General features: G+C 52.5%; 1 non-coding gene and 1 pseudogene across 1 annotated transcript; both read left to right on the top strand.

Moving 5' to 3' along the window:
* Window positions 1-184: 184 nt before the first annotated feature.
* Window positions 185-1,900, top strand: LOC149195281 (25S ribosomal RNA; annotated as a pseudogene).
* An 18,983-nt stretch (window positions 1,901-20,883) lies between these two features.
* Window positions 20,884-22,696, top strand: LOC149195280 (18S ribosomal RNA). Its single transcript, XR_016255404.1, has one exon. It is a non-coding gene; the product is annotated as an 18S ribosomal RNA (ribosomal RNA).
* Window positions 22,697-25,410: the final 2,714 nt, after the last annotated feature.

The raw sequence follows: 25,410 nt of genomic DNA, 5'->3' as shown, positions 1-25,410 counted from the left end.
ACCTCAAGTGATGTTTCGTGGTGTGCGTCGGCGAGCGGTGATCTTGTCCCCTTGGATGGGCAGTCGGCATTAGCCGATGCGGGCTTTGTGTGGCATCGCTCGAACTTGCTTTGCTCTCTCTTGTCCTCCCATGGGGTAGGGCAGATTTAGCTCCAACTTTGCGACCTCAGCTCAGGCGAGAACACCCGCTGAGTTTAAGCATATAATTAAGCAGAGTAAAAGAAACTTACAAGGATTCCCCTAGTAGCGACGAGCAAACCGGGAAGAGCCCAGCATGAAAATCGGGCGGCAACTCCACCTGAATTGTAGTCTGTAGAAGCATCCTCAGCGGCGGACCTGGGCCAAGTCCCTTGGAAGGGGGCGCCTGAGAGGGTGATAGCCCCGTCGGCCCGGGACCCTGCCGCATCACGAGGCGTTGTCAGCGAGACGGGTTGTTTGGGAATGCAGCCCTAATTGGGTGGTAAATTCCATCCAAGGCTAAATACGGGCGAGAGACAGATAGCGAACAAGTACCGCGAGGGAAAGATGAAAAGGACTTTGAAAAGAGAGTTAAAGAGTGCTTGAAATTGCCGGGAGGGAAGCGGATGGAGGCTGTCGATGCATCTCGGTCGGATGTGGAACGGCTCAGGTTGGTCCGCCGCTCGACTTGAGGTGCAAACCAACACGGGCTGCTGCATCGTCACAAGCGTGGGCGGATTACTGCCTGTCGGTTTACCGATGCGGTGGTCGAGGAATGAAGCGTGCGCCCTCATGGCGGGCCGTGTGCACCTGTGCGCTCGTGGTGTTGGTTGGCGGGCTTTCCATTCGACCCATCTTGAAACACGGACCAAGGAGTCTAACATGTGCGTGAGTCGGCGGGTTTGAAAACCTGCGAGGCGCAAGGAAGATGATGGGTGAGATCCCCTCTCTGGGGGGGTGCATCGTCGACCGACCTTGAGCTTATGCGAAGGGTTTGAGTGTGAGCACACCTGTTGGGACCTGAAAGATGGTGAACTATGCCTGAGCAGGGTGAAGCTAGAGGAAACTCTGGTGGAGGCTCGTAGCGATACTGACGTGAAAATCGTTCGTCTGACTTGGGTATAGGGGTGAAAGACTAATCGAACCATCTAGTAGCTGGTTTCCTCCGAAGTTTCCCTCAGGATAGCTAGAGCTCATGCACGAGTTTTATCGAGTAAAGCAAATGATTAGAGGCATAGGGGGCGTAATGCCCTCGACCTATTCTTAAACTTTAAATAGGTAAGAGGGTGTGGCTGCTCCATTGAGCCGCACCGTGGAATCGAGAGCTCCAAGTGGGCCATTTTTGGTAAGCAGAACTGGCGATGTGAGATGAACCGAAAGTCAAGTTACGGTGCCGAATTGCGCACTAACCTAGATCCCACAAAGGGTGTTGGTTGATTAAGACAACAGGACGGTGGTCATGGAAGTCGAAATCCGCTAAGGAGTGTTTAACAACTCACCTGCCGAATCAACTAGCCCCGAAAATGGATGGCGCTGAAGCGCGCAACCTATACTCGACCATCAGAGCAATTGCTTGGCTCCGATGAGTAGGAGGACACGGGTGTCGCTGAGAAACCTCGGGCGTGAGCTTGGGTGGATCGGCCCCCGGTGCAGATCTTGGTGGTAGTAGTAATATTCAAATGAGAACTTTGAAGACTGAAGTGGGGAAAGGTTCCATGTGAACAGCACTTGGACATGGGTTAGTCGATCCTAAGAGATGGGGAAGCCTTGTATCAAGGCATGAGGGAAATGCAGGGAACTTGGGGTTTCCATGACGATGCAAACCAGCTCGCAAGTCTCGGGAACTTGGGGTGTTTCGAAACCGCTGCCCAAGTCTGGGGAACTCGCTGTTTCCATGTCGCGGCACACCCTGAATCGCCCGAGAGTCTGTGGAACTTCAGATTTCCATGTCGTGGGGCCACGAAGAGCCGCCAAAGTCTGGGGAACTCGGGGTGTCCATTTCGCGGCGCGATGAAAACTGCTACCCAAGTCAGCGGACACACACTGGGTTTCCATTTCGCGTCACAACAAAAATTGCTACCCAAGTCTGGGAAACGCGGTGTAAGGACCTGCGGTTCGGTTTCTCCCCGTCGGTGTGAAGTGTGAACTCTACGACCGAAATGTGGGAAGGGACATAAGTATAATGCGCATTAGAGGTGGAGCGATGGTTGGTTTATAGCGTGGGAGAGTTTGGCATAACCCACGGGCCGGATCACATGTTGGGGCAACTTGAACGAAGGATTGTTTGCCGACCAGAAATCGGATGGCAAGTTTGCGACGTGTAAGGGCGTTTTGGCACGCGGTGGTCGAGTCGGCCTGGGCATCGACTCACCCAATCGCTCGTATAAATATGGCAAGGCGTTGGAGCATTTGGCATTCATTCGAAGATGGACATTCGAACATGAGCATTTGGTGATCAAGAAAAAAGTGCGAAGTAGTGGAGCAGGTCGCAAAAGAGGCGCGGGCATATATGCACCCGCTCTTGGCAAGCACACACGATACACACAAGGTTCGGTTCTCGGGTGAGGGCACGGGTAAGGAAGGCACCCACCGTTCGGTGTGACACGGGGTGTCTCGGGTAGGTCGCCCGCCCATCGTGGAAGAAGAAATGCGGAGGTGTCTCGGGTGACTCAGGTAAGTCGCCCGCCCGTCGTGCAACAGGAAACGCTGGGTGACTCGGGTGAGGTCACCCACCCGTCGTGCAGCAGTAAACGAGGTTCGGTCAACGATTACGGTTGGCAGCTCATGTGAGGGTGCGCCCGCCCAGCTCGGGCAAGGAACTCGGTTGGCACACGGAGGTGGTGCCTATTTGTAAAATTGGCTAAGTATGAAACTTGGTGTTTCCCAAGTATACTTGTAAAGCCCCGTAAACATTGTAGAGTTAAATAACATATTGTATTCGGGCAGACTCATTGTTCAGGGAGTTGCCCCTCCCTTTACACTGTGCAATTGTGTTCTTCATGTATAATTGCTGATGATAATTGCCTATGCGTATGGGTGTTCATTGGCATAAAGGAAACATAATAATACTTGGTTGCGAAAAACAAACTAAATTGACTAATGGTTAGGCGTAGTCCATGAACATAAGTATTGGTGAAAAGAAAGTGTTCGATGGCGCCGCACCTCGCCAAGTACGGCTGAAAGAGTACTGTAGGCCTGGGGGCGTGACACGCGGGGTTCCCATGTCGCTCGCGCCGTGTTGGGGATGGCGCACGCCCCTTGATACCTGCACGATGGGCGAGCCACCGACAGAAGGCGCGCGGGCGACCCTTGTTGTGTGCCTGGATGAAAGAGGTGACCATGTGCGGACGAGTCAGGATGCGGGCATGTGTGCGACGTGTGGCAATGAGTGTAATCGGCGAGGTGTTGGAGCCGACCCATGGGTGCGACGGTGCACACGAAGGGATGCGGTGGTTTGTGGGAATGGGGCGTGTCGAGGTTATGTGGCAGGTCAGCCGGGCATGCATGTTGATGGAGCTAACCCTTGTTATCCTCGAGAGACACGGCCCTTGGGCGAAAGGATGCGTATAAGTAAGGAGGTTGGCATTCGATGAAGGGACATTGAACTCAGACTTCCACATCACATAACAAGTGCGAAGGAAGGAGTTGGGTGAAAACGGAAGGAAGAGAAGGACGTGGGTAAGAGGGCCACACCGGCAGGTGGATTACGGAGGGCAAGTCGGGCTTGGTAGCGCGAACAGGCAGAGCGGGGTGGGTTACCGTCCGGGCAAGCAATCCGCACTGCATGCGGGCCATGCGCCCTCACTATGGACCGCACCGACGGGCAGAGTTTGGGCACCGCGGAAGGGAAATTCGGGCGGATAGGTTCGCAATTCAGGTGTGGAGTTGTGTCGTGCAGGCCGCGGGCCAGTGCAGCATGACCACACGACATGACAGGTTGAAAGAATAATTGAAAAAGATAAATTTATGGTAAGTTATTTTCGCTGCATTGTTAAGAACACTTGCTGGAAAATTGATCGAGTGTTGAAGTAGGCGCAGACCATGTACTCAAGTATTGGTAAAAGGAAAACGTACGGCAGTGCCGCACCTGCTTATGCGTGGTTGAAATACTACCAGTAGGATAGGAGCGTGACATGGGGTCTCCCGGTCCCTCCTCGACAAAGGTCGCCAAATTGCGGGGTACCCCGGGATTCACCAAATCACCCCAGGTGCAGTAAACTTGGTGTACATCGAGCCTGCAACCTCAAATCAAGAAAAAGGCTCGGTTGGTCAAGAGAATGAAGGTTTATTCATTGGTAAAGGACCTCGCTTAGGATCAAAGGTTGGAGTCTCTTCTAGAGCTAGTCCACCATGGACTATCAAAAGTTGAAAGAAGGACAGAGTGCTAGGGAACGAAGCGCCGAAGAAACAAAGTGCAGAGAGGAGGAATGGCTCGACTTGTGCTTGGGGGATATTATTGTCAAGGGTCTAGGGCTTCGCAATGACCAATAAGAAGCTTCAATGAGGGAAATTTATGAAAGGGTTTTCCTCTCTGAGAGAGAGAGAGAGGTTTTTCCCTAGCAGAGAGCCAACATCTTGTGTTCTTGTTCTTATGTTTTTGGTACCAGTTTGATGAAAGTAAACACACATGCATTAATAAGAAGAGAAGAAGATGAAGATAACACGATAAATTGCAAAAGAGCTTCACAAATTGTTATCAAGTCTAGAAGAATCCCGCTATACCCCATTGCCCCAGATTCTTCAACGTGGTATCGGAGCTAAGGTGACACATCAAGGAAAGAGAATCTCAAGAACATCCACAAGGTTGAAGTGTCAAGCCAAGAAGTCTCAATCACATCAAGTACAAGAAGGTCTACCATCTATCATTCCTCATGGAAGACTACAAAGCAAGAAGAAACACCTTGTATAAAGGCACCTACAAGAAGAACAAATCAAAGAGAGACCTACATCAACCTACACCGTCTTGAAGAATATTTGAAGAAAGAAACTTGAACAACATCAAGATCTAAGGAAGGAAAACCATCAAGTCTTCAAGAAGAAAGCAAGTTCACTACATCTCAAACTCTATCAAGTAAGTATATGTCCCCTTCTGAGTATACCTCAGTGTCTTTTTGCAAGGAAAGAAACAAATTGGTTGGGGCCACTACATGTCCAAAGTCGAATGGTTTGGATGCCAAGAGTATGGACGCTACAAAAGGGATTTTCCTAAACTTAAGAAGGACAACAACAATAAGAGAAAAAGGGAAGAAGCTCATGTAACTCAAGAAGTGAAAGAAGACGACAAGAAGCAAAAGAAGGAAGATCCTCCTAGGACTAAGTCAACCTCTTTGCTTAAATTCTTCTTTCAAAGGGGGTAGAGGTCTCATTGGGGGTCCCATTTATGGGATTCAAGAGAGGATGATATACAGGCGAGAGCAGATGAAGCAAGAAAGGCTACACCAATCGAGGAGAACTATCAAATAAAGCCGCGATGATAAAATCATAATCAAGGTGAGGTATGTATGCATCAAAGTTTAAGTCATGTCACCATATATATTGATTGGGTCATGGGAAAAGTTCTAGAATCACGATCAAGAATAAAAGGATCTCTTTCACCAACGACATGCTCGGAGGCATGTGCTACAGTGGAGTAAAGGTCAACATGAAGAAATGCTCTCATAAGGAGTATAAGGTGGTTGACCAATCAATAAGAAGCAAATGAAGAACATCGCGGTCACAAAGAATAACTATTGGACAAGATTCCTCAACATCTCTCAAAAGAAGGCACGACAACTCTGACAAAGGAAGAAAAGGATAAAGGACCCTTGACACCTACAAAGGCCTTGGAGATAGTAAGGTGTAGATAATCGATTCAAATCTACAAATATGTCATGATGAAGAGCAATATCACGATGAAGTCATGAAGGGCCACTAAATCAAAGTACGGGAAAAAGCGAGTACAACTAAGCATCCATATGATAAGTGTTATGAAGGATAGACAAGGTGACAAAGGAGTAGCTAGATGACAAAAAGGCCCTGATATATATCAAGAAGGCCACTTTCCACGAAGGGAGCAATGACATGAAAAACCAGGGGGGAAAGTGATCGATGGCCGGTACCCTGCCAAGAAGAAGTTCAAACAAAGACTTCATGACATCGAAGGAAAGAAGGAGATCAAGCGACTGAAGGACCCACGAAGAAGACGTTGTTGATGAATGGACAAGTCCCTAGCTAAGAGGGAGTTCTAACAAGTTCCCAAATACAAAGGAGCTTGGGCAAGTTCCTTGTCAGAGGAAACTTGGGCATGTCTTCCCCAATCAAGGGGAAGAGATAGACACAACATTCTTGTATTCACTTGGCAAGAAATAACGGGAGGATCGGGCAATCATTTGGCATCTGATGATCTTTGAGGATGTGTAGGGCACCCAAGACAAGAGTAGGCAAGAGGAGCGATATTCTTTGAGGGATGGGAACCCAAGACAAGAATTGTCCTGGAAGGTCATACTCAGGGAACACCTGGGTGGGTATGTACCTTTAGAGACAATGACCAAGGTGTTTATAAGCCATTGGCCTCACCAACATTGTGCTCTGGTATTATGAGAGATAACGTTGTTAGTCAAGGCCTTGCTATGAACAATGTTGGCTAATATGATGCTATAACAGATGGGTTGCCAATCCAGTTTCTCTTCTGTGAATTATTCAAGATTGAAAAATAGCCAAACACCTTGTAATGATTTACGAATACCAGCCTAGTTGAGAGGGGGTGTTGAAGAAAGTGTAACTGGGTTCGGTCTTCTTAAATGTACTTTTGATAGTTGTATTTATTCAAGAAAATAAATAAATAAATAAATATATATATATATATATATATATTATATTTATCATTGAGTTTCTTGCTCATTGAAATAGGCCTAGCACATGTTAAAGTGTTATAAAGAGTCAAAAGAAAATGTTGAAGATATTAAGGGCATGTTACCCCAGGTATATTTATGTATTAGAGTCAAAGATATTCCTACCCTCATGCCTTCGCTCGGGTCGTGTGCCTGTTCAAACCCCAAATTTCCTTCAGGCGGGCTGGGTCATCCCGTGCCATGCCGTGTGTGGGGGTGCGCAGGCACACGTGGGCGTGCCGAAAATGCCAAGTCATGACCGCCCATGTACCTTCTTTTTTCGGGTCGTACACCCATGGAAACCCCAAATTTCGTTAGGATGATTCGGGTCGGCTCACCCAGGGCGGGTCAGGTCGTGCTGTGCCGTGTGTGGGTGCCCCGACACACGTGGTCGTGCCAAAAATTCTAAGTCGTCACCACCCGTGTGCCTTCTGCACATTTGTTCGGGTCGTGCACCCATGGAAACCCCAAATTTAGTTCGGGGCGTGCACACATGGAAACCCCAAATTCCGTTCGGGCGGGTCGGGTCATGTCGTGTGTGGGTGCCTGTGCAAACGCGTTCGGGCGAGTCGAGTGGGGTCAGGTTGTGCCGTGCCGCGAATGGGTGCTCGGGAACATGTGGCCGTGCAAAAAATGTTAGGGCGTGACCACCCATGTGCCTCCTACACATTCGCGCGACCCGTTTTCTCGACGCTCCGTCGTGCCTTCGTTTGGGCGGGTCGGGTCGTGTCGTGCGTGGGTGCTCGGGCACACGTGGGAGTGCCAAAAATGCTAAGTCATGACCCCCCGTGTGCCTTCTACACGTTCGTGCGGCCCGTTTTCCCAATGCTGCCTTGTGCCTTCGTTCGGGTCGCGCACCCATGGAAACCCCAAATTTCGTTCGGGTTGTGCATATAAGGAAACCCCAAATTTTGTTCGGGTCGGGTCGTGTCGTGTCGTGTGTGGGTGCCCGTGCAAACGCGTTCGGGCGGGTCGGGTCGGCTCGCACAAGGCCGGTCGGGCCGTGTCGTGCCGTGTGTGGGTGCCCGGGCACACGTGGGCGTGCCAAAAATGCTAAGTCGTGACCGCCCGTGTGTCTTCTGCATGTTCGTGTGGCCCATTTTCCTGATGCTCCCTCGTGCCCTCGTTCGGGTCGTGTGCCCACGGAAACCCTGAAATTTCGTTCGGGTCGTGCGCCCATGGAAACCCCAAATTTCGTTCGGGCGGGTCGGGACGTGCTGTGTGTGGGTGCCCGTGCACGATCGTGCCGCCTGTTTGCCCAAATCTCCCTTGTGACTTCGTTTTGGTCGTGTGTCGGAGCCCATGTAAACTCATTCGAGCGGGTCGTTTGCCGTGTAAACACTCGTTCAGGGAGGTCGTTTGCCCGGCTCTCCCTTGTCGGTTCGTTTCGGTCGTTCGAGCAGCCATGCAAAATCATTCAGGCTGGTCGTTTGAGGGTGCCCGTGTGAACTCGTTCGGGTGGCTCGTTTGAGGGCGCCCGTGTGAACTCGTTCAGGTGGGTCGTTCGAGGGCGCCCGTGTGAACTCACTCGGGCGGGTTGTTCGGGCGAGGGTTGTATCAAAAATGCTAAGTTGTGACCCGAGGTTGGATTTTTGCACGTTCGTGCAGCTCGTTTGCCCGACTCTCCCTTGTCGGTTCGTTTCGGTCGTTCGGGCGCCCATGCAAAACCGTTCGGGCGGGTAGTTTGAGGGTGCCCGTGTGAACTCGTTCGGGCGGGTCATTTGAGGGCGCCAGTGTGAACTCGTTCGGGCGGGTCATTCGGACGAGGGCCGTATCAAAATTGCTAAGTTGTGACCCGAGGTTGGCTTTGTTCACGTTCGTGTAGCTCGTTTGCCCGGCTCACCCTTGTCGGTTCTTTTCGGTCGTTCGGGCGCCCATGCAAAATCGTTCGGGCGGGTCGTTTGAGGGCGCCCGTGTGAACTCGTTCGGGTGAGGGCGCGCCCGAGCGAACAAGCCCGTATCAAAAATGCTAAGTTGTGACCCGAGGTTGGCTTTGTGCACGTTTGTGCAGCTTGTTTGCCCGACTCTCCCTTGTTGGTTCGTTTCGATCGTCTAGGCGCCCATGCAAAATCGTTCGGGCGGGTCGTTTGAGGGCACCCGTGTGAACTCGTTCGGGCGGGTCGTTCGGGCGAGGGCCGTATCAAAAATGCTAAGTTCTGACCCAAGGTTGGCTTTGTGCACGTTCGTGTAGCTCGTTTGCCCGGCTCTCCCTTGTCGGTTCGTTTCGGTCGTCCGGGCGCCCGTGTGAACTCGTTCGGGCGGGTCGTTTGAGGGCGCCCGTGTGAACTCGTTCAGGCGAGTCGTTTTAGGGCGCTCGTGTGAACTTGTTCGGGCGGGTCGTTTGTGGTCGCCCGTGTGAACTCGTTCGGGTGGGTCGTTCGGGCGATGGCCGTATCAAAAATGCTAAGTTGTGACCCGAGGTTGGCTTTGTGCACGTTCATGCAACTCGTTTTCCCCGCTCTACCTTGTTAGTTCGTTTCGGTAGTTCGGGCGCCCATGCAAAATCGTTCGGGAGGGTCGTTTGAGGTAGCCCGTGTGAACTCGTTCGGGTGGGTCGTTCGGGCGGGTCATTCGGGTGGGTCGTTTAAGGGCGCCCGTGTGAACTCGTTCGGGTGGGTCGTTCGGCGGGTCGTTTGAGGGCGCCCGTGTGAACTCGTTCGACCGGGTCGTTCGGGCGAGGGCCGTATCGAAAATGCTAAGTTGTGACCCAAGGTCGGCTTTATGCACGTTCGTGCAGCTCGTTTGCCCGGCTCTCCCTTGTCGGTTTGTTTCGGTCGTTCGGGCGCCCATGCGAAATCGTTCGGGCGGGTCGTTTGAGGGCGCCCGTGTGAACGCGTTCGGGCGGGTCGTTTGAGGGCGCCTGTGTGAACTCATTCTTGCGGGTCGTTTGAGGGCGCCCGTGTGAACTCGTTCGGGCGGGTCGTTTGAGGGCGCCCGTGTGAACTCGTTCGGGCAGGTCATATGAGGTCGCCCGTGTGAACTCATTCAGGCGGGTCGTTTGAGGGCGCCCGTGTGAAGTCATTCGGGCTGGTCGTTCAGGCGAGGGCCGTATCAAAAATGCTAAGTTGTGACCCAAGGTTGGCTTTGTTCACGTTCGTGCAACTTGTTTGCCTGACTCTCCCTTGTCGGTTGGTTTCGGTCGTTCGGGCGCCCATGCAAAATCGTTCGGGTGGGTCGCTTGAGGGTGCCCGTGTGAACTCGTTCGGGCGGGTCGTTTGAGGGCGCCCATGTGAACTCGTTCATGTGGGTCGTTCAGGCGGGTCGTTTGAGGGCGCCCATGTGAACTCGTTCGGGCGGGTCGTTCAGGCAGGTCGTTTGAGGTCGCCCGTGTGAACTCGTTTGGGCGGGTCGTTCGGGCGATGGCCGTATCAAAAATGCTAAGTTGTGACCTGAGGTTGGCTTTGTGCACGTTCGTGCAGCTCGTTTGCCCGACTCTCCCTTGTCGGTTCGTTTCGGCCGTTTGAGCGCCCAAGCAAAATAGTTCGGGTGGGTCGTTTGAGGGCGCCCGTGTGAACTCGTTCAGGCGGGTCATTCGGGCAAGGGCCGTATCAAAAATGCTAAGTTGTGACCCGAGCTTGGCTTTGTGCACGTTCGTCCAACTCGTTTGCCCGAGTCTCCCTTGTTGGTTCGTTTCGGTCGTTCGAGCGCCCATGCAAAATCGTTCGGGCGGGTCGTTTGAGGGCACCCGTGTGAACTCGTTCGGGTCGGTCATTCGGGCGCCCATGCAAAATCGTTCGGGCGGGTTGTTTGAGGGCACCCGTGTGAACTCGTTTGGGCGGGTCATTCGGGTGAGTCGTTTGAGGGCGCCCGTGTGAACTCGTTCGGGCAGGTCGTTCAGGCGAGGGCCTTATCAAAAATGCTAAGTTGTGACCTGAGGTTGGCTTTATGCATGTTCGTTCAACTCGTTTGCCCGACTCTCCCTTGTCAGTTTGTTTCGGTCGTTCGGGCGCCCATGCGAAATCATTTGGGCGGGTCGTTTGAGGGCGCCCGTGTGAACTCGTTCGGGCGGGTCGTTCAAGCGAGGGCGCGCCTGGGCGAACGAGCCCGTGTCAAAAATGCTAAGTTGTGAGCCGAGGTTGGCTTTGTGCACGTTCGCGCAGCTCGTTTGCACGGCTCTCCCTTGTCGTTTCATTTCGGTCATTCGGGTGCCCATGCGAAATCGTTCGTGCGGGTCGTTTGAGGGCGCCCATGTGAACTCGTTCGGGGAGGTCGTTTGAGGGTGCCCGTGTGAACTCATTCGGATGGGTCGTTCGGGCAAGGGCGCACCCAGGCGAACGAGCCCGTATCAAAAATGCTAAGTTGTGACCCGAGGTTGGCTTTGTGCACGTTCGTGCAGCTCATTTGCCCGGCTCTCCCTTGTCGCTTCGTTTCAGTCGTTCAGGCGGGTCATTTGAGGGCGCCCGTGTGAACTCATTCGGGCGAGGGCCGTATCAAAAATGCTAAGTTGTGACCCGAGGTTGGCTTTGTGCATGTTCGTGCGGCTCGTTTGCCCAGCTCTCCCTTGTCGGTTCGTTTCGGTCGTCCGGGCGCCCATGCAAAATCGTTCGAGCGATGTCATTTGAGGGTGCCCGTGTGAACTCGTTTGGGCGGGTCGTTTTGAGGGCGCTCGTGTGAACTCGTTCGGGTGGGTCGTTCGGGCGGGTCGTTTGAGGGCGCCCGTGTGAACTCGTTCGGGCGGGTCGTTCGGGCGAGGGCCGTATCAAAAATGCTAAGTTGTGACCTGAGGTTGGCTTTGTGCACGTTCGTGCGGCTTGTTTGCCCGTCTCTCCCTTGTCGGTTTGTTTTGGTCGTTCGGGCGCCCATGCGAAATCGTTCGGGCGGGTCGATTGAGGGCGCCCATGTGAACTCGTTTGGGCGGGTCATTCGGGCGGGTCGTTTGAGGGCGCTCGTGTGAACTCATTCGGGCGAGTCGTTTGAGGGCGCCCGTGTGAACTCGTTAGGGCGGGTCATTCGGGCGAGCGCCGTATCAAAAATGCTAAGTTGTGACCCAAGGTTTTCTTTGTGCATGTTCATGCAACTCGTTTGCTCGTCTCTCCCTTGTCGATTCGCTTCGGTCGTCCGGGCGCCCATGCAAAATCGTTCGGGTGGGTCATTTGAGGGCGCCCGTGTGAACTCGTTCGGGCGGGTCGTTCGGGCGAGGGCGCGCCCGAGCGAATGAGCCCGTATCAAAAATGCTAAGTTGTGACCCGAGGTTGGCTTTGTGCACGTTCGTGCAGCTTGTTTGCCCGGCTCTCCCTTGTCGCTTCGTTACGGTCGTTCGGGCGCCCATGCGAAATCGTTCGAGCGGGTTGTTTGAGGGCACCCGTGTGAACTCGTTCGAGAGGGTCGTTCGGGCGAGGGTGTGCCCAGGCGAACGAGCCCGTATCAAAAATGCTAAGTTGTGACCCGAGGTTGGACTTCTGCACATTCGTGCAGCTCGTTTGCCTGGCTCTCCCTTGTCGCTTCGTTTGGGTCGTTCGGGCGGGTCGTTTGAGGGCGCCCATGTGAACTCGTTCCGGTGAGTTGTTCAGGCGAGGGCGAGCACGGGCGAACGAGCCCGTATCAAAAATGCTAAGTTGTGACCCGAGGTTGGCTTTGTGCACGTTCGTGCAGCTCGTTTTCCTGGCTATCCCTTGTCGCTTCATTTCGGTCGTTCGGGCGGGTCGTTTGAGGGCGCCCATGTGAACTCGTTCGGGCGGGTCGTTTGAGGGCGCCCATGTGAACTCGTTCAGGCGGGTCGTTCGGGCGAGGGCGCGCCCGGTTGAACGAGCTCGTACCAAAAATGCTAAGTTGTGACCCGAGGTTGGCTTTGTGCACTTTCATGCAGCTCGTTTGCCTGACTCTCCCTTGTTGCTTTGTTTGGGTCGTTCAGGCGGGTCGTTCGGCGAGTCGTTCGGGTGAGGGCGCGCCCAGGCGAATAAGCCCGTATCAAAAATGCTAAGTTGTGACCCGAGGTTGGCTTTGTGCACATTCGTGCAGCTTTTTTGCCTGGCTCTCCCTTGTTGCTTCATTTCAGTCGTTCGGGCGCCCATGTGAAATCGTTCGGGCCGGTCATTTGAGGGCGCCCATGTGAACTCGTTCGGGCAGGTCGTTCGGGCGAGGGCGTGCCCGGGCGAATGAGCCCGTATAAAAAATGCTAAGTTGTGACCCGAGGTTTGCTTTGTGCACGTTTGTGCAGCTCGTTTGCCTAGCTCTCCCTTGTCGCTTCGTTTCGGTCGTTCGGGCGTGTCGTTTGAGGGCGCCCGTGTCAACTCATTCGGGCAGGTCGTTTGGGCGAGGGTGCGCTTGGTCGAATGAGCCCGTATCAAAAATGCTAAGTTGTGACCCGAGGTTGGCTTTGTGCATGTTCGTGCAGCTCATTTTCCCGGCTCTCCCTTGTCGCTTCGTTTCGGTCGTTCAGGCGGGTCGTTTGGGGGCGCTCATGTGAACTCGTTCGTGCGGGTCGTTCGGGCGAGGGCGCGCTTGTATCAAAAATGCTAAGTTGTGACCCAAGGTTGGCTTTGTGCACGTTCGTGCAGCTCGTTTCCCCGGCTCTCCCTTGTCGCTTCGTTTCGGTCATTCAGGTAGGTTGTTTGATGGTGCCCGTGTGAACTTGTTCGGGCGAGTCATTTGGGCGAGGGCACGCCCGGGCGAACGAGCCTGTATCAAAAATGATAAGTTGTGACGCCAGGTTGGCTTTGTGCACATTCGTGCAGCTCCTTTGCCCGGCTCTCCCTTGTCGCTTCTTTTCGGTCGTTCGGGCAGGTCGTTGGGGGGCGCCCGTGTGAACTCGTTCGTGCGGGTCGTTCGGGCGAGGGCACGCCCGTATCAAAAATGCTAAGTTGTGACCCGAGGTTGGCTTTGTGCATGTTCATGCAGCTCGTTTTCCCGGCTCTCCCTTGTCGCTTCGTTTCGGTCGTTCGGGCGGGTCGTTTGATGGCGCCCGTGTGAACTCATTCATGCGGGTCATTCGGTCGAGGGCGCCCTCGGGCGAACGAGCCCGTATCAAAAATGCTAAGTTTTGACCCAAGGTTGGCTTTGTGCACGTTCGTGCAGCTCGTTTGCCCAGCTCTCCCTTGTCGGTTCGTTTCGGTCGTCTGGGCGCCCATGCAAAATCGTTCGGGTGGGTCGTTTGAGGGCGTCCATGTGAACTCGTTCGGGCGGGTCGTTTAAGGGCGCCCATGTGAACTCATTCAGGCAGGTCGTACGGGCGAGGGTCGTATCAAAAATGCTAAGTTGTGACCCGAGGTTGGCTTTGTGCACATTTGTGCAACTTGTTTTCCCGGCTCTCCCTTGTCGGTTCGTTTCGGTCGTCCAGGCGCCCATGCAAAATCGTTCGGGCGGGTTGTTTGAGGGCGCCCGTGTGAACTCGTTCGGGCGGGTCGTTTGAAGGCGCCCGTGTGAACTCATTCGGGCGGGTCGTTCGGGCGAGGGCCGTATCAAAAATGCTAAGTTGTGTCCCGAGGTTGGCTTTGTGCATGTTCGTGGAGCTCGTTTTCTTGGCTCTCACTTGTCAGTTCGTTTCGGTCGTTCGGGCGCCCATGCAAAATCGTTGGGGCAGGTCGTTTGAGGGCGCCTGTGTGAACTCGTACGGGGGAGGGCGTGCCCAGGCGAACGAGCCCGTATCAAAAATGCTAAGTTGTGACCCGAGGTTGGCTTTGTGCACGTTCATGCAGCTCGCTTTCCCGGCTCTCCCTTGTCGCTTCGTTTTGGTTGTGTGGGAACCCTTGCAAATTCATTCGGGTGAGGGCGTGCACGGGCCAACGAGCCTGTATGAAAAATGCTAAGTTGTGACCCGAGGTTGGCTTTGTGCATGTTGTTGCTGCTCCTTTGCCCATCTCTCCCTTGTTGCTTCGTTTCGGTCATGCAGGGGCCCATTCAAATTCCAGATGATCCGAGCGACAAGTTTTCTTTCCGTGTGAAAGGTGGGTTGGTAATTGAGTTGTGTTTTCACGTTTTCCTCAACGATTGCCTTGGGTAGTTTGTAGGGCGGCCGATTTTCATCTTCTCTCCATCCCCACTCAGTAGCGCATGAGCGGTAATGTTGGCCACGCTCGGCCTGGGAGGCATATGTGAACAATTCCCCTTCCGCTCTCTGAGTTGTTGGAGCTGTATGGGCTGTTGTTGTGTGGCTCCCTGGCTCGTCTTAGTCCCCGCGTGCCCCTTTAGATGATACCAGTGACAGGTTTTCTTTCCGTGTGAAAGGTGGGTTGGTAATTAAGTTGTGTTTTCGCATTTTCCTGAACGATGGCCTTGGGTCATTTGTAGGGCAGCCGATTTTCATCTTCTCTCCATCCCCACTCGGTAGCGCATGAGCGGTAATGTTGGCGAGGCTCAGCCTGGGAGGCATATGTGAAAAATTCCCCTTCCGCTCTCCAAGATCTTGGAGCTGTATGGGTTGTTGTTGTGTGGCTCCCTCGCTCATCTTGGTCCCCGCGTGCCCCTTCAGATGATACCAGCGACAGGTTTTCTTTCTGTGTGAAAGGTGGGTTGGTAATTGAGTTGTTTTTTCACGTTTGCCTGAACGATGGCCTTGGGTCGTTTGTAGGGCGGCCGATTTTCATCTTCTCTCCATCCCCACTTGGTAGCGCATGAGCAGTAATGTTGGCCAGGCTCGGCCTGGGAGGCATATGTGAACAATTCCCCTTCCGCTCTCCATGTTCTTGGAGCTGTATGGGTTGTTGTGGTGTGGCTCCCTGGCTCGTCTTGGTCCCTACGTGCCCCTTCAGATGATACCAGTGACAGGTTTTCTTTCCGTGTGAAAGGTGGGTTCGTAATTGAGTTGTGTTTTCGCGTTTGCCTGAACAATTGCCTTGGGTCGTTTGGAGGGCCACCGATTTTCATCTTCTCTCCATCCCCACTCGGTAGCGCATGAGTGGTAATGTTGGCCAAGCTCAGCCTGGGAGGCATATGTGAACAATTCCCCTTTCACTCTCCAAGTTCTTGGAGTTGTATGGGCTGTTGTGGTGTGTCTCCCTGGCTCGTCCTGGTCCCCCTTGTTCCCCTCCAGATGATACCAGCGACAGGTTTTCTTTCCGTGTGAAAGGTGGGTTGGTAATAGAGTTGTGTTTTCACGTGTGCCTGAACAATGGCCTTGGGTCGTTTGTAGGGTTGTCGATTTTCATCTTCTCTCCATCCCCACTTGGTAGCGCATGAGCAGTAATGATGGCCACGCTCGGCCTATGAGGCATATGTGAACAATTCCCCTTCCGCTCTCCAAGTTCTTGGAGATGTTTGGGCTGTTGTGATGTGGCTCCATGGCTCGTCCTGGTCCCCACGTGCCCCTCCAGATGATACCAGCGACAAGTTTTCTTTCCGTGTGAAAGGTGGGTTGGTAATCGAGTTGTGTTTTAGGGTTTGCCTGAACGATGGCCTTGGGTCGTTTGTAGGGCGGCCGATTTTCATCTTCTCTCCATCCCCACTCGGTAGCGCATGAGCAGTAATGTTGGCCAGGCTCGGCTTGGGAGGCATATGTGAACAATTCCCCTTCCACTCTCCAAGTTCTTGGATCTGTATGGGCTGTTGGGGTGTGGCTCCCTGGCTCGTCTTGGTCCCTGCGTGCCCCTCTAGATGATACCAGTAACAGGTTTTCTTTCCGTGTGAAAGGTGGGTTGGTAATCGAGTTGTGTTTTCGGGTTTGCCTGAACGATGGCCTTGGGTCGTTTGTAGGGCGGCCGATTTTCATCTTCCCTCCATCCCCACTCAGTAGCTCTTGAGTGGTAATGTGGGCCAGGCTCGGTCTGGGAGGCATATGTGAACAATTCCCCTTCCGCTCTCCAAGTTCTTGGAGTTGTATGGGCTGTTGTGGTGTGGCTCCCTGGCTCGTCCTGGTCCCCGCGTGCCCCTCCAGATGATACCAGTGACAGGTTTTCTTTCCGTGTGAAAGGTGGGTTGGTAATCGAGTTGTGTTTTCGGGTTTGCCTGAACGATGGCCTTGGGTCGTTTGTAGGGCGGCCAATTTTCATCTTCTCTCCATCCCCACTTGGTAGGCATGAGCAGTAATGTTGGCCAGGCTCGGCCTGGGAGGCATATGTAAACAATTCCCCTTTTGCTCTCCAAGTTCTTGGAGCTGTATGGGCTGTTGTGGTGTGGCTCCCTGGCTCATCCTGGTCCCCCCGTGCCCCTCCAGATGATACCAGCGACAGGTTTTATTTCCTTGTGAAAGGTGGGTTGGTGATCGAGTTGTGTTTTAGGGTTTGCCTAAACGATGGCCTTGGGTCATTTTTAGGGCAAGTAATTTTCATCTTCTATCCATCCACACTCGGTAGCGCATGAGCGGTAATGTTAGCCAGGCTCAGCCTGGGAGGCATATGTGAACAATTCCCCTTCCGCTCTCCAAGTTCTTGGATCTGTATGGGCTTTTGTGGTGTGGCTCCCTGGCTCGTCCTGGTCCCCTCGTGCCCCTACCGATGATACCAGTGGTAGGTTTTCTTTTCGTGTGAAAGGTAGGTTGGTGATCGTGTTGTGTTTTCGGGTTTGCCTGAACGATGGCCTTGGGTCATTTGAAGGGCGGTCGATTTTCGTCTTGACTCCATCCCCGCTCGGTAGCATATGAGTGGTAATTTGGGCCATGCTCATCCCCGTCCCTCTTTCCCATCCCAACGATAAGAATGTTGAAAGTTTTCTCTGTGGTCCTTTCAGCCTTCATTTTTGCGGGTCCCAGATGGAAGCCCCAAAACTCCGTCGTTGCCTATGTCGCTATCGTGCCCCTCGGTTGTTGCAAATAGAGAATTTTGATTGGGCTGGGCAGCCATTTGTGGCTCCATTGAAATTGGCTCCTTGTTATATTTTTCACCTCCTCCCTATTTGGTGTGGAGGGTTTTGCTTTTCATGTGAAATTTGGGTTGGTAATTGAGTTGGTTTTTCGGGTTTGCCTCAAGAATGGCCTTGGGTCGTTTGTAGGGTGTCCGATTTTCATCTTCTCTCCATACCCACTTGGTAGTGCATGAGCGTTAATGTTGGCCATGCTTGTCCTTGGAGGCATATGTGAACAATTCCCCTTTTGCTCCAAGTTTTGGGAGTTGTATGGGTTGTTGTGGTGTGGCTCCTTGTGATGGCTAGCCTCTTCATTGTTCGACTGTTTATGGTGTCGGTGTCTTGTGCTTGTACTCTTTCCATGTTGGCATTGTCGGTTGAGATGCATACATTTAAGAGGGACGTGGAAGGGTTTTGGTTGTAAACCACCTACCCTCCCTCTTGCTTGCTTTTTCCATCGGGCGATGTGAGGCGCTGTTTTCCTTGTTGTAAACTCAAGGGTTGGCATTCCTTTCAAAGTGCACATCGTTCATGGTTGCGTTGGCTTTGAGGTTTTGATAGATGTGTTGGCCCATATGTTTGATCGAGGGGTCAGCTTTTCCATTGCATCTTGCGTGCGTGGCAGGCTTTTGCAGTTGGAAATGTTAAGTCGCAACGTTTATGGGCATTTGTTGTTTCAATTGTGTATGCGTTGTGGTCCAATGGGGAGGAGTCTTGCTACTATAGTCATCGATGGTGGGGGCTATTTGGAAGAAGGATTTCGAGGTGGAATGCTTCGACCTCCCTCCTTTGCATGGAGGTGGTCGTAGGGGAAAATTATTCATCGTCCGGCCGGTAAGGCTATGGGAAATCTCCTAGGTTGCCTATACGTAGGGTGCATGGGGTGCAAGGCTGCCCGATCCCTCCTCCTGTTTGGATATGTGTCCTTGTATTGTGTAGCGACCCTCTTGATTTGCATTTGCTTCCTTCCTTTGCCTTCGCATCGTGGTTGCCACAGGAGGTCAAGTGATCGAGGTCCACCATCAGCTGGCGTGGGTGGACTCCTAGGTGGCCTCGGTGCTTGGCGTGGAGGGTCGGGGGCATTTATAAGAGAGGTTGTGGGCTCGGTTGGTCTTGTTGTTTTGTTTCCTTACATTTCCTTTGCATTGAGGTTGCCGTAGGCGATCATGTGATCGAGGTCCATCATTGCTGCTGCTCGGGTGGACTCCTAGGTGGCCTCTCTGCGGGGAGGGTTGGGGGGCACTTGTTGTCTCAATTGTGTATGCGCTCGTGGTCCAATGGGGAGGAGGCTTGCTACTATAGTCATCGATGGTGGGGGCTATTTGGAAGAAGGATTTCGAGGTGGAACGCTTCGACCTCTCTCCTTTGCATGGAGGTGGCCGTAGGGGAAAATTATTCATCGTTCGGTCAGTAAAGCTATGGGAAATCCCCTAGGTTTCTTGTACGTAGGGTGTGTGGGGTGCGGAGCTGCCCGATCCCTCCTCCTGTTCGGATATATGTCCTTGTATTGTGTAGCGACCCTCTTGATTTGCATTTGCTTCCTTCCTTTGCCTTCACATCGTGGTTGCCACAGGCGATCAAGTGATCGAGGTCCACTGTCAGCTGGCGCGGGTGGACTCCTAGGTGGCCTCGGTGCATGGCGTGGAGGGTCGGGGGGAATTTCTAAAGAGAGGTTATGGGCTCGGTTGGTCTTGTTGTTTTGTTTCCTTCCGTTTCCTTTGCATTGAGGCTGTCGCAGGTGATGATGCAATCGAGGTCCATCGTTGTTGCTACTGTCCGGGTGGACTCCTAGGTTTCCTCTCTGCGGGGGGTGGTTGGGGGGCACTTGTTGTTTCAATTGTGTATGCGCTCATGGTCCAATGGGGAGGAGGCTTGCTACTATAGTCATCGATGGTGGGGGCTATTTGGAAGAAGTATTTCGAGGTGGAATGCTTCGACCTCCCTCCTTTGTGTGGAGGTGGCCGTAGGGGAAAATTATTCATCGTCCGGTCGGTAAAGCTGTGGGAAATCCCCTAGGTTGCCCGTACATAGGGTGCGTGGGGTGCGGAGCTGCCCGATCCCTCCTCCTGTTCGGATATGTGTCGTTGTATTGTGTAGCGACCCTCTTGATTTGCATTTTCCTCCTTCCTTTGCCTTCACATCGTGGTTGCCACAGGTGGTCAAGTGATCGAGGTCCACCGTCAGCTGGCACTGGTGGAATCCTAGGTGGCCTTGGTGCGTGGCGTGGAGGGTCAGGGGGGAATTTCTAAGAGAGGTTGTGGGCTCGGTTGGTCATGTTGTTTTGTTTCCTTCCGTTTCCTTTGCATTGAGGCTGCCACAGGCGATCATGCGATCAAGGTGCATCGTTGCTGCTATCCGCGTGGACTCCTAGGTGGCCTCTCTGCTGGGAAGGTTGGGGGCACTTGTTGTTTCAATTGTGTATGCGCTCGTGGTCCAATGGGGAGGAGGCTTGCTACTATAGTCATCGATGGTGGGGGCTATTTGGAAGAAGGATTTCGAGGTGGAACGCTTCGACCTCCCTCCTTTGCGTGGAGGTGGCCGTAGGGGAAAATTATTCATCGTCCGGTTGGTAAAGCTGTGGGAAATCCCCTAGGTTGCCTGTACGTAGGGTGCGTGGGGTGCGGAGCTACCCGATCCCTCCTCCTGTTCGGATATGTGTCCTTGTATTGTGTAGCGACCCTCTTGATTTGCATTTGCTTCCTTCCTTTGCCTTCGCATCGTGGTTGCCACATGCGGTCAAGTGATCGAGGTCCATCGTCAGCTGGCGTAGGTGGACTCCTAGGTGGCCTCGTTGCGTGGTGTGGAGGGTCGGGGGGCATTTCTAAGAGAGGTTGTGGGCTTGGTCGGTCTTGTTGTTTTGTTTCCTTCTGTTTCCTCTTTGCATTGAGGCTGCCGCAAGCGATCATGCGATCGAGGTCCATCGTTGCTGCTGCCCGGGTGGACTCCTAGGTGGCCCCTGTGCGGGGAGGGGAGGGGTGGGTTGGGGGGCATTTCTAAGGGAGGTTGTGAGCTCGGTTTGTCTTGTATGATTTCCTTCCCTTTCCTTTTTGTGAAGGCTGCCATAGGTGATCATCTGATCGAGGTCCACTGTTGCTGCTGTCCGGGTGGACTCCTAGGTGGCATCGGTGCGGGGCGGGGAGTGACCTTGGTGCATTGTGGCTCTGCAGGTCTGCCCATTTGTTTGCCATGTCCTTGGCATGTTGCGTGTGCTTCCTTCTTGGGATGCAAGAGGTGCAAGGCATAAAAGTTTTACATGATATTTTGATGTCTCTTTGACTTGATGGTGTTCAGGTTGGCTCTCGGTAAGAGAACACCCGGAATGCCCTTTGAAGTGGGAGGGTGCTACCTGGTTGATCCTGCCAGTAGTCATATGCTTGTCTCAAAGATTAAGCCATGCATGTCTAAGTATGAACTAATTGAGACTGTGAAACTGCGGATGGCTCATTAAATTAGTTATAGTTTTTTTGATGCTACCATACTACTTGGATAACCGTAGTAATTCTGGAGCTAATACGTGCACCAAGTCCCGACTCTTTGGAAGGGATGCATTTTTTAGACAAAAGGCCGGCGTGGGATTGCCCGCTTCTCCGGTGAATCATGATAACTCGACGGATCGCACAGCCCTTGTGCTGGCGATGCTTCATTCAAATTTCTGCCCTATCAACTTTCAATGGTAGGATAGAGGCCTACCATGGTGGTGACAAGTGACGGAGAATTAGGGTTCGATTCTGGAGAGGGAGCCTGAGAAACGGCTACCACATCCAAGGAAGGCAGCAGGCGTTCAAATTTCCCAATCCTGACATGGGGAGGTAGTGACAATAAATAACAATACTGGGCTCATCGAGTCTGGTAATTGGAATGAGTACAATCTAAATCCCTTAATGAGGATCCATTGGAGGGCAAGTCTGGTGCCAGCAGCCGCGGTAATTCCAACTCCAATAGCGTATATTTAAGTTGTTGCAATTAAAAAGCTCGTAGTTGGATCTTGGGTCGTAAGGGTCGGTCCGCCTACTCGGTGTGCACCTGCCCTTCCATCCCTTTTGTCGGTGTTGTGCTCCTGGCCTTAATTGGCTGGGTCGCGGTTCCGACGTTGTTACTTTGAAAAAATTAGAGTGCTCAAAGCAAGCTTATGCTCTAAATACATTAGCATGGAATAACGTGATAGGAGTCTGGTCCTATTGTGTTGGCCTTCGGGACCGGAGTAATGATTAATAGGGACTGTCGGGGGCATTCGTATTTCATTGTCAGAGGTGAAATTCTTGGATTTATGAAAGACGGACCACTGCGAAAGCATTTGCCAAGGATGTTTTCATTAATCAAGAACAAAAGTTGGGGGCTTGAAGACGATCAGATACCGTCCTAGTCTCAACCATAAATGATGCCGACCAGGGATCAGCGGATGTTGCTCTAAGGACTTCGCCAACACCTTCTGAGAAATCAGAGTGTTTGGGTTCCGGGGGGAGTATGGTTGCAATGCTGAAACTTAAAGGAATTGACGGAAGGGCACCACCAGGAGTGGAGCCCACGGCTTAATTTGACTCAACACGGGGAAACTTACCAGGTCCAGAAATAGTAAGGATTGACAGATTGAGAGCTCTTTCTTGATTCTATGGGTGGTGGTGCATGGCCGTTCTTAGTTGGTGGAGCGATTTGTCTGGTTAATTCCAATAACGAACGAGACCTCAGCCTGCTAACTAGCTATGCGAAGGTTCCCCTTCACGGCCAGCTTCTTAGAGGGGCTATGGTTGTTTAGGCCATGGAAGTTTGAGGCAATAATAGGTTTGTGATGCCCTTAGATGTTCTAGGCCGCATGCGCACTACACAGATGCAGCCAACAATTTTTTATTCCTGGTTCGAGAAGATTAGGAAATCTTCTCAAATTGCATCGTTATGGGGATAGACCATTGCAATTATTAGTCTTCAACGAGGAATTCCTAGTAAGCGCGTGTCATCAACTCGTGTTGACTACGTCCCTGCCCTTTGTACACACCGCCCATCGCTCCTGCCGATTGAATGATCCAGTGAAGTGTTCGGATTGTGTCGACGATGGCGGTTCGCCGCCGTCGAAGTCGTGAGAAGTTCATTGAACCTTATCATTTAGAGGAAGGAGAAGTCGTAACAAGGTTACTGTAGGTGAATCTGCGGTAGGATCATTGATAGCAGGGGTTTTCTTTTTTGGTTCGGGTTGGTTCGGTGTCGATTGCAATGTGGGACTTTGTGGTGCATCTCTAGGGGAGCAGGTTTGGTGTTTGGCGGGAACATCGTTGGTTGCTTTTTTCGAGGTAACGCTTGTTTTTTCGTGTGGGCTTGCAAGCCATGCTTGTGCTTGTCCCACCCATCCTTTGTTTTTCTCCCCTGCAATGTGTTTCTGCAGGGGGTTCGGAAGCCTGTTTCTTGGGAGCCCTTCCGACGATCTGTTCGGTCGGGCATGGTTGCTGCAAAGTTGAGGTGCTTGGTAAAAACGATGGATAAATTCGGACTCATTCTTAGCGGCGGTGCTCGGTCTTTTGTTCGATGGAAGGCATGGGCCAAGGGTGCGGGCTTCCATAGTTGGTTCTCTCGAAAAGGCGGTGGCGGTTGATGTGTTGCTTGGGTGAGCTTTTTCGCTGGTGGTTGGGTCGAGGGAGTGGTTGCACGCGCGCTTGGTAGCTCAAACCTTTCATGAGGTGAGATTGTCGGGGTTCGGTCAAGTACGGGATGGATGAAGAGCGGTTCAACCCGTTGGGCTGGCCACCCTAGTCCTTCCCTACCGTTCCTCGACATGCCCTCGTGGAAGGGTTGGGTGTCCAGGTAATGAAAAACCCATCCCTCGGTCTGAGCTCCATTGAGATCGCAATTTTCCCCACCGACGGGCATGAGGGTGGCAATCTTATCTCGTACCTTTGCCGTTGAGGGAATTCCTCGTCCTCTCATGAGCCACTCCGCTTCTGAGGGAAAAAGAAGTAGCGGGTTGTGTCTTTGTTCCCCCTTTGGATTGTGGGTTTTTTGTGGGACTCGCGTCATTTCTTCATTTCATGTGTGCACTTTGCGAACGTCCCTCTCTCTAGTGGCCTTGCACCGTCGATGTATTTGTGGCTTGCGGCTTTCTCCAGCGTTGAGTGTTGGCTCATGACAACTCCTCTTTGGAGTTTGATTCTTTGACCCCCGTTAACTCTCTCGCTGGAAAGGTTGTTGGGTGTTTTGTACACAGAGGGGTGCAATAGCGGGGTGGGTTTGTGTTATGGGCAGCAGTATATTTGTTGTTTGAAGCCTTGTGTCACTAGGTTGGGGGGCTGTTTGCCTCTCAGTGACGTGCTCTAGACACTGGTCTCATCGTGGCCCTCATCTTTTCTATTGGTCAATTTTGGGTTGTGATTTACTTTCTTGGTTGTTTGCTATGTTGTAAAGTTGGAAAGGGTGTTGTGATGAATGCATGTGGGAGGGTGTGAAGAGGTGGGACGCTTTTTTGATTGGGTACCAGAGGGGTACAATAGCAGGGTGGGTTTGTGTTATGGCAGCAGTATATTTGTTGTTTGAAGCCTTGTGTCACTAGGTTGGGGGACTGTTTGCCTCTCAGTGACGTGCTCTAGACACTGGTCTCATCGTGGCCCTTGTCTTTTCTATTGGTCAATTTTGGGTTGTGATTTACTTTCTTGGTTGTTTGCTATGTTGTAAAGTTGGAAAGGGTGTTGTGATGAATGCATGTGGGAGGGTGTGAAGAGGTGGGACGCTTTTTTGATTGGGTGCCTTGTTTGATTTCTTTTTGGTTAGCGGAAATCTTGCTCGGCATGTTGTTGAGCTTCTCTCTTTTCTTGGGATCTTTGTTTCTTTTGTGTTATTTTCTTCCCTTCTTCCTTTTGCCCCTAGCCTTACAGAGGAGAGGTGGGATTGTTGTGGATTGGTGTTCGGGAAGGACAAAAAGCAGTACGAGTTCCGAGGGTGGCCACCCTAGTCCTTCTCGATCACCGTCCCCTGCAGTTCCCCCCTTTTTCTGAAGGCGCGGGGTTTGGGAAGCTTGTTCTCTGTTTGAGCCTCCCCTTGTGAGCCAGTAGCCACGTTTGATATCTCTTGCTTTCCTGTTGTTTTCTTCCCTTCTTGTTTTTGGCCCCTTAGCTTTACGGAGAAAAGGTGGGATTGTTGTGGATTGGTGTTCAGGAAGGACGAAAAGCAGTGCGAGTTCCGACGGTGGCCACCCTAGTCCTTCTCGATCACCGTCCCCTACAGCTCCCCCCATTTTTGCGAAGGCACGGGGGTGGGGAAGCTTGTTCCCTGTTTGAGCCTCCCCCTGTGAGCTGATGGATGCGTTTGACATCTCTCTTTCTTTCATGTTTTTTTCTTCCCTTCTTTCGGCCCCTAGCTTTACGAAGAAAAGGTGGGATTGTTGTGGATTGGTGTTCGGGAAGGACGAAAAGCAGTGAGAGTTCCTAGGGTGGCCACCCTAGTCCTTCTCGATCGTCATCCCCTGCAGTTCCCCCCTTTTTGCAAAGGCACGGGGTTGGGGAATCTTGTTCTCTGTTTGAAGCCTCCTCCACTTGTGATCCAGTAGCCATGGTTGATATATATCCCTTTCTCTCTTGTTGTTCTCTTCCCTTCTTCCTCGTGGCCCCTAGCTTTACGGAGAAAAGGTGGGATTGTTGTGGATTGGTGTTCCGGAAGGACGAAACGTAGTGCGAGCTCCCGGGGTGGCCACCCTCATCCTTCTCAATCGTCGTCCCCTTCAATTCCCCCTTTTTGCCGAAGGCACAGGGCTTGGGAGGCTTGTGATTTGTTTGTGCTTTGTTTTCTACCCTGTTCTCTTCCTTTCGGTCCTTAGCTCTATGAAGAAAAGGGGGAATTGTTGTGGGCTGGTGTCGGGGAAGGGCTAAAAGCAGTGCGAGCTCCTGGGGTGGCC

Source organism: Pinus tabuliformis, chromosome 2_2 (assembly GCF_031772625.1).
Source record: "Pinus tabuliformis cultivar Carrire ecotype Pingquan chromosome 2_2, CPIR1, whole genome shotgun sequence".
Lineage (NCBI taxonomy): Eukaryota > Viridiplantae > Streptophyta > Pinopsida > Pinales > Pinaceae > Pinus > Pinus tabuliformis.
Note: the sequence above shows the minus strand (reverse complement) of the source record. Positions and strands in the feature narration are given on the sequence as shown.